Here is a 14,845-nt window from a genome sequence, read left to right as displayed (position 1 = left end):
GACATTTCCCACTCTAATGTCATGAGATCATGTCTCTCCCTAAAACCATCTCAGTAGTTGTTGCCAGCACACAATATGTTTTATAAACATTGGTTAAAAAGAAGAATGAGCTGAGTCTTCTCATTAAACATTACAAATGCAGATTGACTTTGTGTCTTATAAAGGATATTTATAAGTTTTGGATTGCGAATGATTTTTTGTATCCTTTAATTTTCATGCTATTTGCTTTTTGTTTTTGAAAATTTGTTGAAGATTTTCCTTGACAGTTTGTTTTTCTAAATTCCCACTTGTTTGTTTGCTTGGCTGTTGTTTATTTGGCTACTTCTCGAACGTGGAATTCATGTTTGCATATGATTATATCTGCATAATTATTTGAGTTTATATATACCTAATCAGGGGTGGTAATATTCGTTAGTGGATATTACATGCCATATAAATCAGAGGCAATATAGAGTGGTGAAAAAGAGTCCTGGGCTTAGAGGTGAGAGACATGAGTTCTAGACCTAATTTTGCCACTAACTGGAGAGAGGAAGAACTTTTACTCCTATAATACTTAAAATAATATTATTGGACCAAATGTTCTGAAAAGGCCGTTCCCAAGAAACCTAAAATTCCATAATGTTATTATTCAGCTCTAAGTATAATAAATTATTATTCAACTCTAAATATAACAAATTATTATTCAACTCTAAATGTAATAAATTATTAATATCTACAAGAAAGAAAAGCTATAGTTAGGCTGACAGATTCACTAATCAAAGTGATATTTATTCTTGCATTAAGATGTTCCATTTTCCTTAATGGCAGATATAATGCACTTAAAGTTCGCATTTGTATTTCTCAACTGGAACATTAGTTTGGCCACACTTTGCTACATTTGCAAAACACTTAGTAAAATTAAAGCAAAGAAATGATTATTTTCTATGACGGGAGTTTGAATAAAATGCTGGTTTACGAATTTTCTACTTGTTACGTTTTGTTAAGGAAAATAAATTTGGTATTATACTTATTTCATTTGTCTTACGAAAAATAAAGAGAATATTGAAAGTTCTATGCATTTCACACTGTTAATACTTAGGCACATTAAAAATAAATATACATGAAAATTAGTATATACATTAATTGTATTAAATTGGCCTTCATAAAATAAACTAATTGTTTTATTTCCTTACCTGACACATTAGACTTCAGCTGACACTAATGACCATCAACGAGTGAGTTTCTATAGAGTATTTAATTTAAAATAATGATTGTTTTTATATACATTAAAAAATAGTGAACATTTACAAATAAAAATAACTGTGAGAAAGAGATAAAAGCAGAGTAACGCTAATGGAGGTACACATTATAAAATAATAAATTGCTTTAATGCTGTACCCTGCTCCATATAACTGCTACAAGTCTTCACTATCACCTATAAATCCATCTAATACAAAAGATGCTATTGCCAATTGTCAATATGGAGCTAAAGCTGGAAGACAATATTAGTATGCATATTCCAGTATACTAAGAAATTTCTTCTAAGCTGAGAAACGGTCTACTTTAGTCAGGCCTAAAAGGGTATTTCCATGTGGAAAATGATAAATAACTCTTTATTAACTAAAAAGTGAAAGAAAACAGAAATTCCATAGAAAGCAGAAGTAATCATGGGTCAATTAAAGCAGAGCATATTACCACCCCTGATTAGGTATATATAAACTCAAATAATTATGCAGATATTATCATCTGCAAACATGAATTCCACGTTCGAGAAATAGCCAAATAAACAACAGCCAAGCAAACAAACAAGTGGGAATTTAGAAAAACAAACTGTCAAGGAAAATCTTCAACAAATTTCAAAAACAGAAAGCAAATAGCATGAAAATTAAAGGATACAAAAAATCATTTGCAATCCAAAACTATTCATTCTGTTGATATGCCAAATAACATTCAAAACACTTAAGAAGACAGTAGATTGCATCATTAATATTACTGCCATGCTTTTTAGTTTTATTTGTTAGAGTGTGGCATCATTCCCCTCTCTATTCTTCAAACAGGAAAAATAATATTCACTCAGACAACAAATGCAGCAGCCATGGTGAAGGCGATCATAGAAAACTAGTGTCCGGACTTGGATGTTTCCACCACGTCTCCCCGCTACTGTCAAATAGCTTACATTCAGAGTGAGAGTGGGTGCGACAAATCTGGGAAGGTGACTTGATCTTTTTTTTTTTCACTAAATGAAAACTTGTTGATGTCAGTTTCCCACTTATGTTCTTTCGGGTGCTTTCATAACCTGAATTATTTATGCAAGGATGCCAAATGCATCAAGCTATCTTCATTCCACCCTCCCTGAGCCGGGGCAGACTTCAACCATCACCTCAGGAGCACGCTAGTCCACTGAGCTTGGCTGAGCTCAGAGCCCTTCTCAAGACTTTTCCAGGAAGCTGCCCCTAATCAATCAGATGGCCTGTGTAATAAAACCCATTTACCTTTTGAATAGGTGACTACTCAGAAGAACGCTTTGACTAAAAGCATAAGTAAAGAACTGACAGGTAAAGCAGGGTCAGAGAAGAAAGATGTTGACAGTGCCAGTCCAAGCAAGGGAAGCAATGAGCAGGCCCCAAATCTCCAGCGCTCCAATCCTGGTAGCCAGATAATCTTTTTTATGCAGGTAGTGCTTTGAGGTACTAGGCTGATGCCACTGACAATCAAATTATATTATGGTTTCCCCTTCTTCTGGTCTCGTGCTTATGTAAAAACCTTTTGGCTAATATTTTGTTCCCACATAGTTTTATCGACCCATAAGGTCAGAACATCAAATTAATTTGGCACAACTATTCAAATTTTATGTGACAATACATATTGAAAGTCCATATTATACATCACTTCCTGTGAGGTTACTTAATGTGAATTCACCCCTAAGAGACTGCTGTCTTCTTAGTGCACTGAAAAACTTAGTTTCTGAGCCTACAAAGTAAGGATTCAATGCTGAACCATGATAAATCCCCAAGATATGTATGTCGTCTAATAATAAATCTTAATAACCAGTTGATGTTTATTGTCACTGCCACTTCTTTCTCTTTAGACTTTCAACATGTAACACATGGAATAAAGGTCCCTCATGAACTGAGCTCCACCTTTTTTCCTTTCCAATTTTACCTCCAACGTAGTCCTACAGTTTGTATCAGCCACAGGAATTCCCATCATGGCAGTGTTGGTGGTGGAGGATAAGTATATTGCTTCAGGACATCAAATCTAAAGTTATAAAGCAAAATCCTAAATAGGAGAACAAGCAACAACATTGGAAGTTGGGAGCATTAAAAGTTTGTAGAATTGACCAAGATGTAATACGAAAAAGAATGCATTTTAGATCCAACACAGTTATCAATAAAAGGTCTGTTAGAAGCTCTTTTTCATTGTGGTGCTTGTCACTTTAGCAGAAAGTTGGTAGCATAAAGTAGTTGTGTGGTTCTTGGACACCACAACTCAAACCTATAATGTCCACAAACCGTGAAGTCTAGCTATCTGGAATGACTTGCTGCTCTGGAATTTGCATGTTTCTCACATCCCCCTGCCTTTGTATATGCGTTTCCTAATTTCCAGAACATCCATTGGTCTTTATTCAAACCATGCCTCTCTGCTCCCATAGCATTTATGGCACTGGAATTTAAGTTGTCCCTATATATTTTCTTTATGATTCTAAGTTCCTTAAAATTAGGGCCCTGTTTAAGTCATCTTAATGCCACTGAAGTATCTATCACAGTACTTTATATATAATAAGATATATAATTTGATCACTAAATTGCTTATTAAAATACATTGAATAGAAAATCTTGATGCTATTATACTAGTTGAAGATAGTCTCATAAATTCTCATCTATTCATTTATCTGACAAATGTGTATCAGAGTTTTGGGGTTTTGTTTGCTTTTTACTTTTTTAATGTGTCTGACCTTGTGCTAGGAATGGGAGATATTAAAGGGATTCAATCCCAGCCATTAAGGAGAACGAGGTCTTGGTAGAAAGTTGACACTTACTTGCAGTAACATTGCTATCCAAACTGCTACCAAATATACAGACTACAAATGTTTCATTGAAATACTTAAATATTTAATAGATTAAAGGCAGGAATTTTATTTATGCATTGATTATTCAAGTTTTTACAGATCAGTTTCCTCTGCTTCATAACTGTAATTTAGGTGTAGAATTATGATGCACATTAAAGGTGATTTTGATTAATAACCCCACATTCTCCTATTTTCTATCACTGAGGCTTATAGTCCTCCTCAGTTATTAAGATGCTTTAGTATAGTGCATTTAGTGCAGTAACTTTCAATAACTGAAAAAGGCAGATTTTTGTCACTTATATCCATAAACTATTAGGTTTAATATTAGCCCATTTCCTCATCAGAACCATGTCAGAACACAAAAATCCTACAGATTCATGTGACTGGTTTATTAATTCAGGAATTGTAACATTCAAAATTCACAAGTAAATGGTCCTGTTTAAGCTATAAAACAAATATATTTTTACTAGGTAGTTTAACAATAACCTTTTATTTTAATGAAACTCACACAACAGTTTTTCTCAATGCAGCATCTAAATATCAATAATATCTGACAATTAAAAACACTAAAGAGTTACACAGGAATGGAAAACTTTTTGCATATATTAATTTTTTATGTTCCATATATAAAATTCTGTGATAAAAGACAAATGTTATAGTAAGTATATACTTATATAATAATTATACTAAGCAAATTCATGTGCCCAGAAATAAAATTGTAAAGCCTCAATAATGAAAGCAAACTCAAGATTAAATCCAAAAATAAACCGAAGAAAAAATTTATTTATTATGTATTTATTTATTTATTTTTTGAAACAGAGTCTCGCTCTATTGCCCAGGCTGGAGTGCAGTGGTGCAATCTCAACTCACTGCAGCCTCATCCTCCCAGGCTCAAGGGCTCCTCCCACTTCAGCCTTCCAAGTAGCTGAGACTACAGGTGTATGCCACCATACCCAGCTAATTTTTTTGTATATTTTTTGTAGAGACGGGAATTCACCCCGTTGCTGAGGCTGGTGTTGAACTCCTGGACTCAAGCGATCCACCCAACTCGGCCTCCCGAAGTGTTGGGACTATAGGGATGAGCCACTGCGCCTGGCCAAACGAAAAAATAATTCATACTATCTTGCTACCAGTCTTTAAAATTTAAAATAGACCCCATTTTATATTTTTCTTTGAAACTTATCCTTTAAAAACATCTATTTAAAGTCTTATTTTTCTGTTGGGCCTCATGTTCTTGGTAAAGTGGTCTTTAGATCAAGTTTGACGTACACAAATACCATTTATCTGTCTATCCCAGTACATTTGCTGAGCTCCAGTCATGAACTTTGAGTCCCTGAGGATCTTGAAGTTAAGAAGATCCCTGCTCTAAAAAATATGTAAGCTGTATAAAGAACAGTAACAACTAGGAAAGGCATGAAAATCTAATTTCTGTAATTCAGTTCAATTCAGTAGAACTCATAGCCTTATTATCTGGGGAAAGTCAGAACATATAGGCCCTAAATTTAGTCATAAACTTTAGTCTAGATGTATTTTCCAGTAATTATTCAGGAGAAAGTGGTAGTCATGGGGACTCAGCCCCAGAGGCAGCCGTCACTTGCCATTATATCAGCCTCTGCTGCATTATTAAGCTTTCCAAAAATAGAATTCACATCTTCAAATTCACGTATTCCTTCAGGTATCCCCAACAGACTTTTCCCCCAACAGACAAACATTATGTTCTTACCTTTGACAATCATTTCAACTGTGATACAGGAATTTGATTCTAAAAAATCAGGGGTAGGATCGGCTCTTTCCAGCCCCTTCTAGCTCTAAATTTTAGGAAACAGTGGATGCCTCTTCTTCCCAATGTGAAGCCACATGGGCTGGGTCCTTTTGTTTTCCTCAGACCACAGAAAGAAAAGTAAGCAAATAAGGGAAAAATCAGATTTTAGTTCACGTTTTTTTTCTTTTTTTCTTTTCTTTTTTTTTTTTTTTTTTTTGAGATGGAGTCTTGCTCTCTCACCTAGGCTGGAGTGCAGTGGCACCATCTCGGCTCACTGCAAGCTCCACCTCTGCGTTCAGTGATTCTTCTACCTCAGCCTCCCGGGTAGCTGGGATTACGAGCATGTGCCACCATGCCAGGCTAATTTTTTTGTATTTTTAATAGAGACGGGGTTTCATCATGTTAGCCAGGCTGGTCTCCAACTCCTGGCCTCAAGTGATCTGCCCACCTCGGCCTCCCAAAGTACTGGGATTACAGGCGTGAGCCACGATGCCCAGCCAGATTTTAGTTCACTTTAGATACCATATGCACACCTAATTTTACCCTACGCCAATTTTGTAAATGACTGATATAATAACAGTGACACAAATGGGTTTTTCACTATTATCTTTATATAAAACAATTATAGCTGTATTTAGATACATAAGTTACAGTTTGACTTCATCATTAAAAGCATGAGTTTTGGAGTCAGACAGGTGGATTTGAAGTCTACTTGAACCACCACTGATGTGACCCAAACAAAGTTACAGAAGCCCCAGTTTCCGCTTTCACAAAATGAGGATGATAAAAATCTACCTAAAAAGAAACCCCAAAAAACTATCTCAAAGTGTGATGTGCCTGAGTTCCTTAGTAGAAAGTAAGAATTATAGATGTTACTATTACTCAACAAAATATTCCCATCAAAAAAAAAAGACAGGATAAATATCCATGAAAAGTTATCTAATATTTAAAAATATATATAGAAAAAAATATTTCAAAATGCTGTATTTATCTAAATTCCATGGCAAATTGACTCATTTTTATAAGGTTTGGATCTTTTTCAAACTCTAGTCCATGCACTATGTTATAACTTCTCTATGATTTCCAAATAGGGCTTTCAAGTTACTGAACAAAAATAGGTATATCTGTACAACTTTATGATGCATATCTAACAAGTTTATAGATGAGGCAATCTGTAAATTTGTACAAATGAGGGAAAGAGAGGCTATAAAGATATTTTTTAACCATCCAGAGAATTCAAGGTATTAAACTCAAATACAGATTCCAAAACTTAACTGAGCAAAATTCAAAAACTTAGAGTTTCAAAATGTATTTTCAAAAATTAATCCTGATCAGAAACACAGTATTAAGAAAGTTTAGAATAAGTAAAAGTACAAAGTAAAATCAATTGTTTTAACATTAAAATATACTGTGTACAGGAGGTTGAGGTGGTAGGATCGCTTGAGCCCAGGAGTTCAAGGCAAGCCTAGGTAACACAGAGAGACTGATAATATTGACTTTACATATTCAACAGGAAAAATAATTATACTAGTCAAAATCCTTTACAATAAGCTTCATTTTGCCATAAAACTCTACATTACCGAAAGGTAATTAAGTACCCATTACTGGCTATTTACATAAATTTTAATATTCAAGTAATATTTAATATAGCACTATGCTATTATCAAATAATTTGGATGTTAGAATGGGATTGATCCTAGCAACAATAGATACGAAGAACTCTGTACTCTACCACTCGAGCTAATATGAGTTTTTTTACGGTTACATAGGCATCCTGAGCCTATGTAGTGTACCTTATTCCAATCATCTACATATTATAACATAAAATTATAAATTTGGAAAAAACCTTAAAGACTTCAGGGGATTTTCAATCTAGTCCTTCCCCCACCCCACCCCACCCCCACCAACATTCATTACATCATGTCTTCCTAGATGTAGTCATTTCTAGAACCTGAAAATTATTTTTTAATATTTGTTTATTTATTTATTTATTTTAGAGACATGGTCTCACTATGTTGCCCAGGCTGGACTTGAACTCCTGTGCTCTAGCTATCCTCCCACCTCAGCCTCCCAAGTAACTGGGACTAGAACCTAAAAATTATTTAATTTACATATACATATCTCTACTTCACTCTGGTCACATGGCTGACTTCTTCCTAATAATATCATAATAAATTAGGCTGCTCACAAATTTGGTCTTCTAGAAACCATAGTGTGGGCTATCCTCTATTAAGCCCTCATAATTGTGTGATATTTTCCAGGTTACTTTTCTAGGAATACATATTTTTACTTTGGGATTCTCCACTTAACAGATAAGAAAATGGGAGGGATAGGAAAATCATAACATACACCGCCCCTTACCCCACTCAAAAAATGGCAACTAGATTAATTTTCTTAAATTCAATATTACACGAGTGAAATTTTGCTTGGGAACTTTTAAGTAGGAATAAATGGCTTCTAAAGTAATATGTTTTATCAGGGTATCAGGGTTTCGTCATCTTTTCACAGAAAATAAGAATGTTTGGAAACAACTGGCTCACATAACCGGTTCCTCCTTTTTTTCCAATTGTTGTCACTTAAAAAATATTCATCAGAAAGTGGAAAATTTGTTTTGAACTGCACTTGCCGTCCCTAAAGTGCCACATCAGTTTCTTTTTTTTTTTTTTTTTGAGACGGAGTCTCGCTCTGTCACGCAGGCTGGAGTGCAGGGCACGATCTGGGCTCACTGCAAGCTCCGCCTCCCGGGTCTACACCATTCTCCTGTCTCAGCCTCCCAAGCAGCTGGGACTACGGGCGCCTGCCGTCACGTTCGGCTAATTTTTTGTATTTTTAGTAGAGACGGGGTTTCACTGTGTTAGCCAGGATGGCTAACTAGATTGGTTAACTAGATCTCCTGACCTTGTGATCCGCCCGCCTAGGCCTCCCAAAGTGCTGGGATTATAGGCATGAGCCACCGCGCCCAGCCAAGATATATAATCTCTAAAAAAAAAAAAAAAAAAAAAAAAAGCACCATCCTGGCCAACATGGTGAAACCCCGTCAACCCCGTCTCTACTAAAGTCTCTACTAAAAATACAAAAATTAGCTGGGCATGGTGGCTCATGCCTGGAATCCCAGCTACTCGGGAGGCTGAGGCAGGAGAATTGCTTGAACCCGGGAGTCGGAGGTTGCAGTGAGCCAAGATTGTGCCACTGCACTCCAGCCTGGCGACAGAGCAAGACTCCATCTAAAAACATCTTAAAAAAAAAAAAAAAGCAAATGGCAAATAATAAACAAAAGTCTTCAAATTATAAACCAAATGGTTTGAGCTTCTGCCAATTATGATAAATTATTTTGGGAGCACAAATGGGTATTAAAAACTTTTTAAAAGAAGGCTAAATATAGAATTCTCTTTCAACATTTTTTAAACATTGCCTCTAAAATCTCTTAATAGTTGTCTTCCAAATATTATCCTCTTTCTAAGGTAAAAAAAGACAAAAGATAATTAGTTCCTCTAGAAGTCTCTGTTTGCCTGATTGTACTGAGCAGAAATATGCATATTTGCAGATCTGCCAAGTGCAACCCATTTTGCTGGACAATTCCCAGTGCATTGAATCTCTGCCAAAAAAATAAGCTGGGTGTTGAAAGTTCCTTTTTATCCGTCTGCAGAATTTCACTTTCTCCTTCTGCTGGCTGCCACAGACCCCCTTTACAGATATTAGGTTTAGATGTGCAATGAAACACACATTTGTTCTCTTTAAGTTTTACAATAATGAATACTTCAATACCCCTTTCTTGTAAGTATTTCTCTTTAGAGCAGCTCTCAGTAACGAGTTCACCATTCCCTGTGCAACTGAATAAAGCTTTTCTGTGATAGGTTCGTCCTATAAGATTTGCAACTCTTACCATTATTTAAAGAACTCAGAAGCACTTCTAAAAGCTGTAAGCATTTTACAATGTTTTCTTTGCACCACTGAACAGCCCCAGCTGAGGAAAGCAAAATGAAGAGGGCCAGATTCACGCTGAGGAGGGCATGATCTTTTCTGTGAGATCAGTATTTTCAGATTTAGTTCACTGATTAGGCTAAGTTCCTGTTTCTTTATATATTTTGCCTCTAAGCATGTAAACGCAGACATTGGAGATCACTGTGATTCATATAAGTTTGTAGAAACTTATGCTTATTCTATTATTTATTTGTTTGCAAAATTTTAAACACTAAAGAATATGGTTGATAATAATTAACACAAATTTTACTGTTGTACCCTTAATTAATTCTATGACCATCATAGTAACTACAACAGAGAATTACCAGCATTTCTAGAATTACAATTAATGTGTATGAATTAAATGGAGAAATTGTGGGAAAGGAAGAAAAAAATCTTTGCTTTGAAAAAAGTAAAAAAATGAATGAGCTCATTAGAACTTTGTTCACTTTTATCAGATACCAATACCTTCAACACAGTCTCTGCTATACACAGACTGACCACAAAATAAGGAACTGGTTCCAGGTAGGGTACAGAAACACTCATCACAGAGTGAATACTGTTTCCCCAAAATTCAGTTCTTTTCTTTCAGAAAAATCCGTGCTACTTTGGTTTATTGTTCATTTTCATCTTTTTTTATATAAGGACAGAAAAGAGTTTTAATGTAGATTATAAACCATTTTAACCCAAAACAAAACATAACAAAACAAAAAAAAGTAGGAAACAAAAGAGAATTGTTTTCTGTGATCACAAGAACTGCATATAAAATACAGTTACAGTAATACAAGGATAAGATATCTAAGGCCGGGCGCGGTGGCTCACGCTTGTAATCTCAGCACTTTGGGAGGCCGAGGCGGGCGGATCACGAGGTCAGGAGATCGAGACCACGGTGAAACCCCGTCTCTACTAAAAATACAAAAAATTAGCCGGGCGTGGTGGCGGGCGCCTGTAGTCCCAGCTACTCGGAGAGGCTGAGGCAGGAGAATGGCGGGAACCCGGGAGGCGGAGCTTGCAGTGAGCCGAGATTGCGACCCTGCACTCCAGCCTGGGCGGCAGAGCGAGACTCCGTCTCAAAAACAAAAAAAAAAACAAGGCTAAGATATCTATTAAGTTTAGATGACAGACTAGAAATCTCCCATTTGATTTGATGGTTAGAAACACTTGATAAATGGATTAAGATGAACAAACTTAACTCTATCATTACTCCCAATTATATATGTTCTTCAGGAAAAAGAATTCCAGAAAATACCAAGCTTCAGTTATCCAAATTTAAGCAAATTTTGTTACAATTATTGACCAGAACAAAGGGTGAATATTCCATCACTTCAGGAAATGGCTCAAAGATTACACCTCATTTACACAAGTAGATGGGAAATTAACACCACTGAAGTATACAAAAGATTTTTGGCATCACATGCAAACAGAAATATACACTTATCAATAATCATGTTAACGCAAGGTATTCTATTCCCCAGTATCTAAAAAGTTTAGTCTTCGCTATTTTCTTCCAGTTATCCCAGTGGTCCTCCTAGGCCTTGAAAATAACTTTTAAAAACTTGAGACAAAATTTTATATCTGGTCCATATGATTTCATATTTAACCCTTTTAATTATTCTCATTTCCTTTTGTGATTTGCTTCTATATAACTAGAACAAGATTTCATGTGCCAGTAGGTACAGATCTTGATGTGTGGTTCAGGGATATACAACAGAATAGAAGATGGCAAGGACACTGGCGAGACTGAGCTGCTTCACCTTCAGCAGGAAATGAGTTTCGGAATGAAAGGGCCCCCCACCCCCGATCAATGGGCCAGACTTCCAAAGTCAGGAAAACCATGAGGAGTCCTCAGCCAGCCAGAGATCTTCCTATCTGACCTCAATATTAACAGCTTTTGGTGGCATAAGTCCTAAGCCCTGCAGAGACAGTCCTCTAATCATTATAGTATTTAGAGGGAAGGTTGAGAGGAAGTAACTAAAAAGGAAGCAGGTTCTAAGCATGTAAACCTTCATTGGACTCTCAAGCCACTTTTTTCTCAGTGAGCCATTGCAGGTATTTGACTTGAGTAGCACTCTCTGATTTTGAAGACCAGCCCTTTTCTTGCTATGTCTCTCCCAGTCTCAACTACATCTTATCCTAGCTGTCTGTTTGTTGGGTCTGACTTGACCAGCCCATTTTGGTCTTAAAATAAAATGATCTGGATCTGAATTTTGGCTCTGCCACATTTGCTGGTGATTTGCAGTATGAGTTTGACAAGTTACTTAACCTGTATGAGCCTCCATTTCATCAAATATAAAACCAAGTTATAATATCCACCTCATTGCATTGCTGACTATTAACAATAACTCAAGTTAAACTGCCCTCTTTAATTTGTCTTTATAACTCTGTTAGCAAGTTCTTCATACTCCAGTTTAACCCTCTTTTAACCATTTCTCATATTGGCTTTTCCACCTTATCAATACTCTGCTTTCCAACATAAAAGTATGGTTTTCTTGAAAACTTCTATCCCATCTTTATGGATGTTTTTAGCCCTAAGCAAAGTCATACCCTAATGGAAAAGCAACATCCTGGTAACTCATACTACATGCTTTCATGGCTGCTCAATATCAAGGCAGTTAATCCTCCCTGCCACAGTCATATGTCTATCCTTTGAGGATAATGAAGAACAGTTCTACTCATGAGCTTAGTGAAGGGCTCCACATTTACGAACTTTGGTAATCTTGATCAGCAAAATTAATTAAAAGGAGGGCTTGGCTTTTCAAACCCCAGATTTGTAATATATTTAGCAGTGATTTTTGTTGAGCTTCCTTGATAAAATTAATATCTACTATCACTAAAATTATCGATATAAGGTAAGAATTTATACTTTAGGTTAAAGTAGATATTAACCTGCCTGTTTTAATTGTAAAGAAAAAAATTATCCTCAAACGACAGTTAATTTATCTTAAGAATTTCATGTTTTGATGAAATTCAATATAGCTGTGATCACCTAGAATTGTACTTTTCAAACAATGTTCAGTGGAACCACCAGATTCAATGAGGATGTCTCAGGGGAACTTCCTGAAAGTAGGATGAGGAGGAGGGGAAAGAAGAGGGATAAGTGGGTGGGTTCCACATTCCGCATGCCCACTGCAATCAGAATAGTTCTCTTTGTTAATGCCAGATTTTATTTTTCAAAATGGTTTTGCAGCTAAAAAAAAAAATTTTAAGTACCTAACTAAAAGATCCCTTCGGTCTTATAAAGAGCTCTATGCCTTCAAGTAAACACTCCTAAAAGTCAAATGGGAAGCAGAAATTTAGTTTCTAGTTAAATGGACATATTAACCTTCTTATAATTCAAAGTCAGCAAACTGAAGTCTTTCATCTTCAGGGCCTGTTTAACACTTTCAGTCTAACTCTACTGTCCAAAGAATGCTTAGCAGAGAAGAAAGAATGTGCCTACCTAAGGACACCTGGGTAAGGGCAGCAGGCTCTCTTCAGCCATGGCAAAAAGGACATACATTTTGGAGTGTTAAAGTAATCCTTTCTTCAAGGTCAAAAAGTGTTCTTAAATTTTGCCATGAAAATGCTGTTATTAGGACACATACCAAAACTGAGGACCTAAGAAAAGAAGAGTCAAATGTTTCTTATACCTTCCCTCAAAACAGATTGTCCCTGATTTCTGATTTTTGGAGAGTAATATTCATGTACATAATACACTTATAAATTTAAGAAGTTTGATGATACTACAAATTCCCAGTCATCAATACTTGCCTAATCTAATATTGACCTCTCTCTCTCTCATTCTCCACAAACAATATTTCAATCCTTGCCCTTTTCCTCAAATCCTTACTGACTACTCTGGCCACATCTTCTTCACAGAGAAAATGCAAACTTTTTCTTGACATCCCCTTCAATTTTCCCTACCAAATCTACAAATCTATCTGTATCTGTATGCATCCTACAGAGATTGCCTTAGCTGTGTTGATGTGCGTGTTGTCCTTCCCACTGGCTATAGGTAATCCCTCTTCCTAGACCACCTCCTCCATCACTTCCTTCCTTTTCAGAAACCCATACCTCCAATCTCTCTTCTTCTTCTGCACTGTTCCCATTAAAATGTAAACATGTTCAAGACTCTCTCATCCCAACTTCCCTATCCAGATGCTGGATTCTCCGCACTTTTATTTCCTGATAAAATTTTCAAAAAGCTATCTTTTTTGCTAACTCCATCCCCTTATCTCTTATTTACTTCTCAAACTACTCCGGTCTGGTTTCTACCCCTGCTTCTCTACCGAAACTTCCCTTGCCAAAGTTACTGAGGTCATTTATATGTAAAACTCCAGTTGGTTTGTTGATGCATTCATCTTCTTTGACCTGTCAGCAACATTTGACACTCACTACCAAATCATTATTCTTCCCTTCTTTGTCAAGAAATGGAATTGGTTCTGCTTTATCATACTATAATCACAGATCTTTCCTCCAAGCTTCTAAGATTCATCTATCCAACTTCTGACTTAGCTTTTATACCCAGAAGTCTCAAATGAAGCAAAATGTATTGGAATATATTCATATAATAATATTAATTATATAATAAAGCAAAGTAATATCTGCCCTTCTAAAAATAGCCCAAGCTGGCCAGGCGCAGTGACTCATGCCTATAATCCCAGCACTGTGGGAGGCTGAGGTGGGAAGATTACTTGAGCTCAGGAGCTCATGAGGAGCCTGGGCAACATAGTCAGAACCCATCTCTACAAAAAAATTAAAAATTAGTCGGGCATGGTGGTGGATGTCTGTAGTTCCAGCTACTCAGCAGGCTGAGGTGGGAGGATCACTTGAGCCTGGAAGGTGGAGGCTGCATTGAGCCATGATTGTGCCACTGCACTCCAGCCTGGGTGACAGAGGGAGACCCTGTCTCAAAAAACAAAACAAAAACAAAAAGAAAATAGCCCAAGCTGATTAATGTTATCTCATTATCAGCATTAATAAAATTGTCTAATTCTCCTTTAGCACTCAAAAGAATAGCCACAAAGTATAGAAAATGTATGTTAAATAATTATCATTCAAAGAGGATAAACTTTTAAGTTATTCCCTGCTCCTTT

The 14,845-nt window shown here is 36.2% G+C and overlaps 1 protein-coding gene across 20 annotated transcripts in view; it reads right to left on the bottom strand.

The window, feature by feature from the left end:
• The window catches only part of ANK2 (ankyrin 2), a 689,728-nt gene that overhangs the window by 462,888 nt on the left and 211,995 nt on the right, over positions 1-14,845 (bottom strand). The gene's annotated exons all lie outside the window — the stretch shown is intronic.

This window comes from Nomascus leucogenys, chromosome 18 (genome assembly GCF_006542625.1).
Source record: "Nomascus leucogenys isolate Asia chromosome 18, Asia_NLE_v1, whole genome shotgun sequence".
Lineage (NCBI taxonomy): Eukaryota > Metazoa > Chordata > Mammalia > Primates > Hylobatidae > Nomascus > Nomascus leucogenys.
This window is presented reverse-complemented; position numbering and strand designations above follow the sequence as displayed.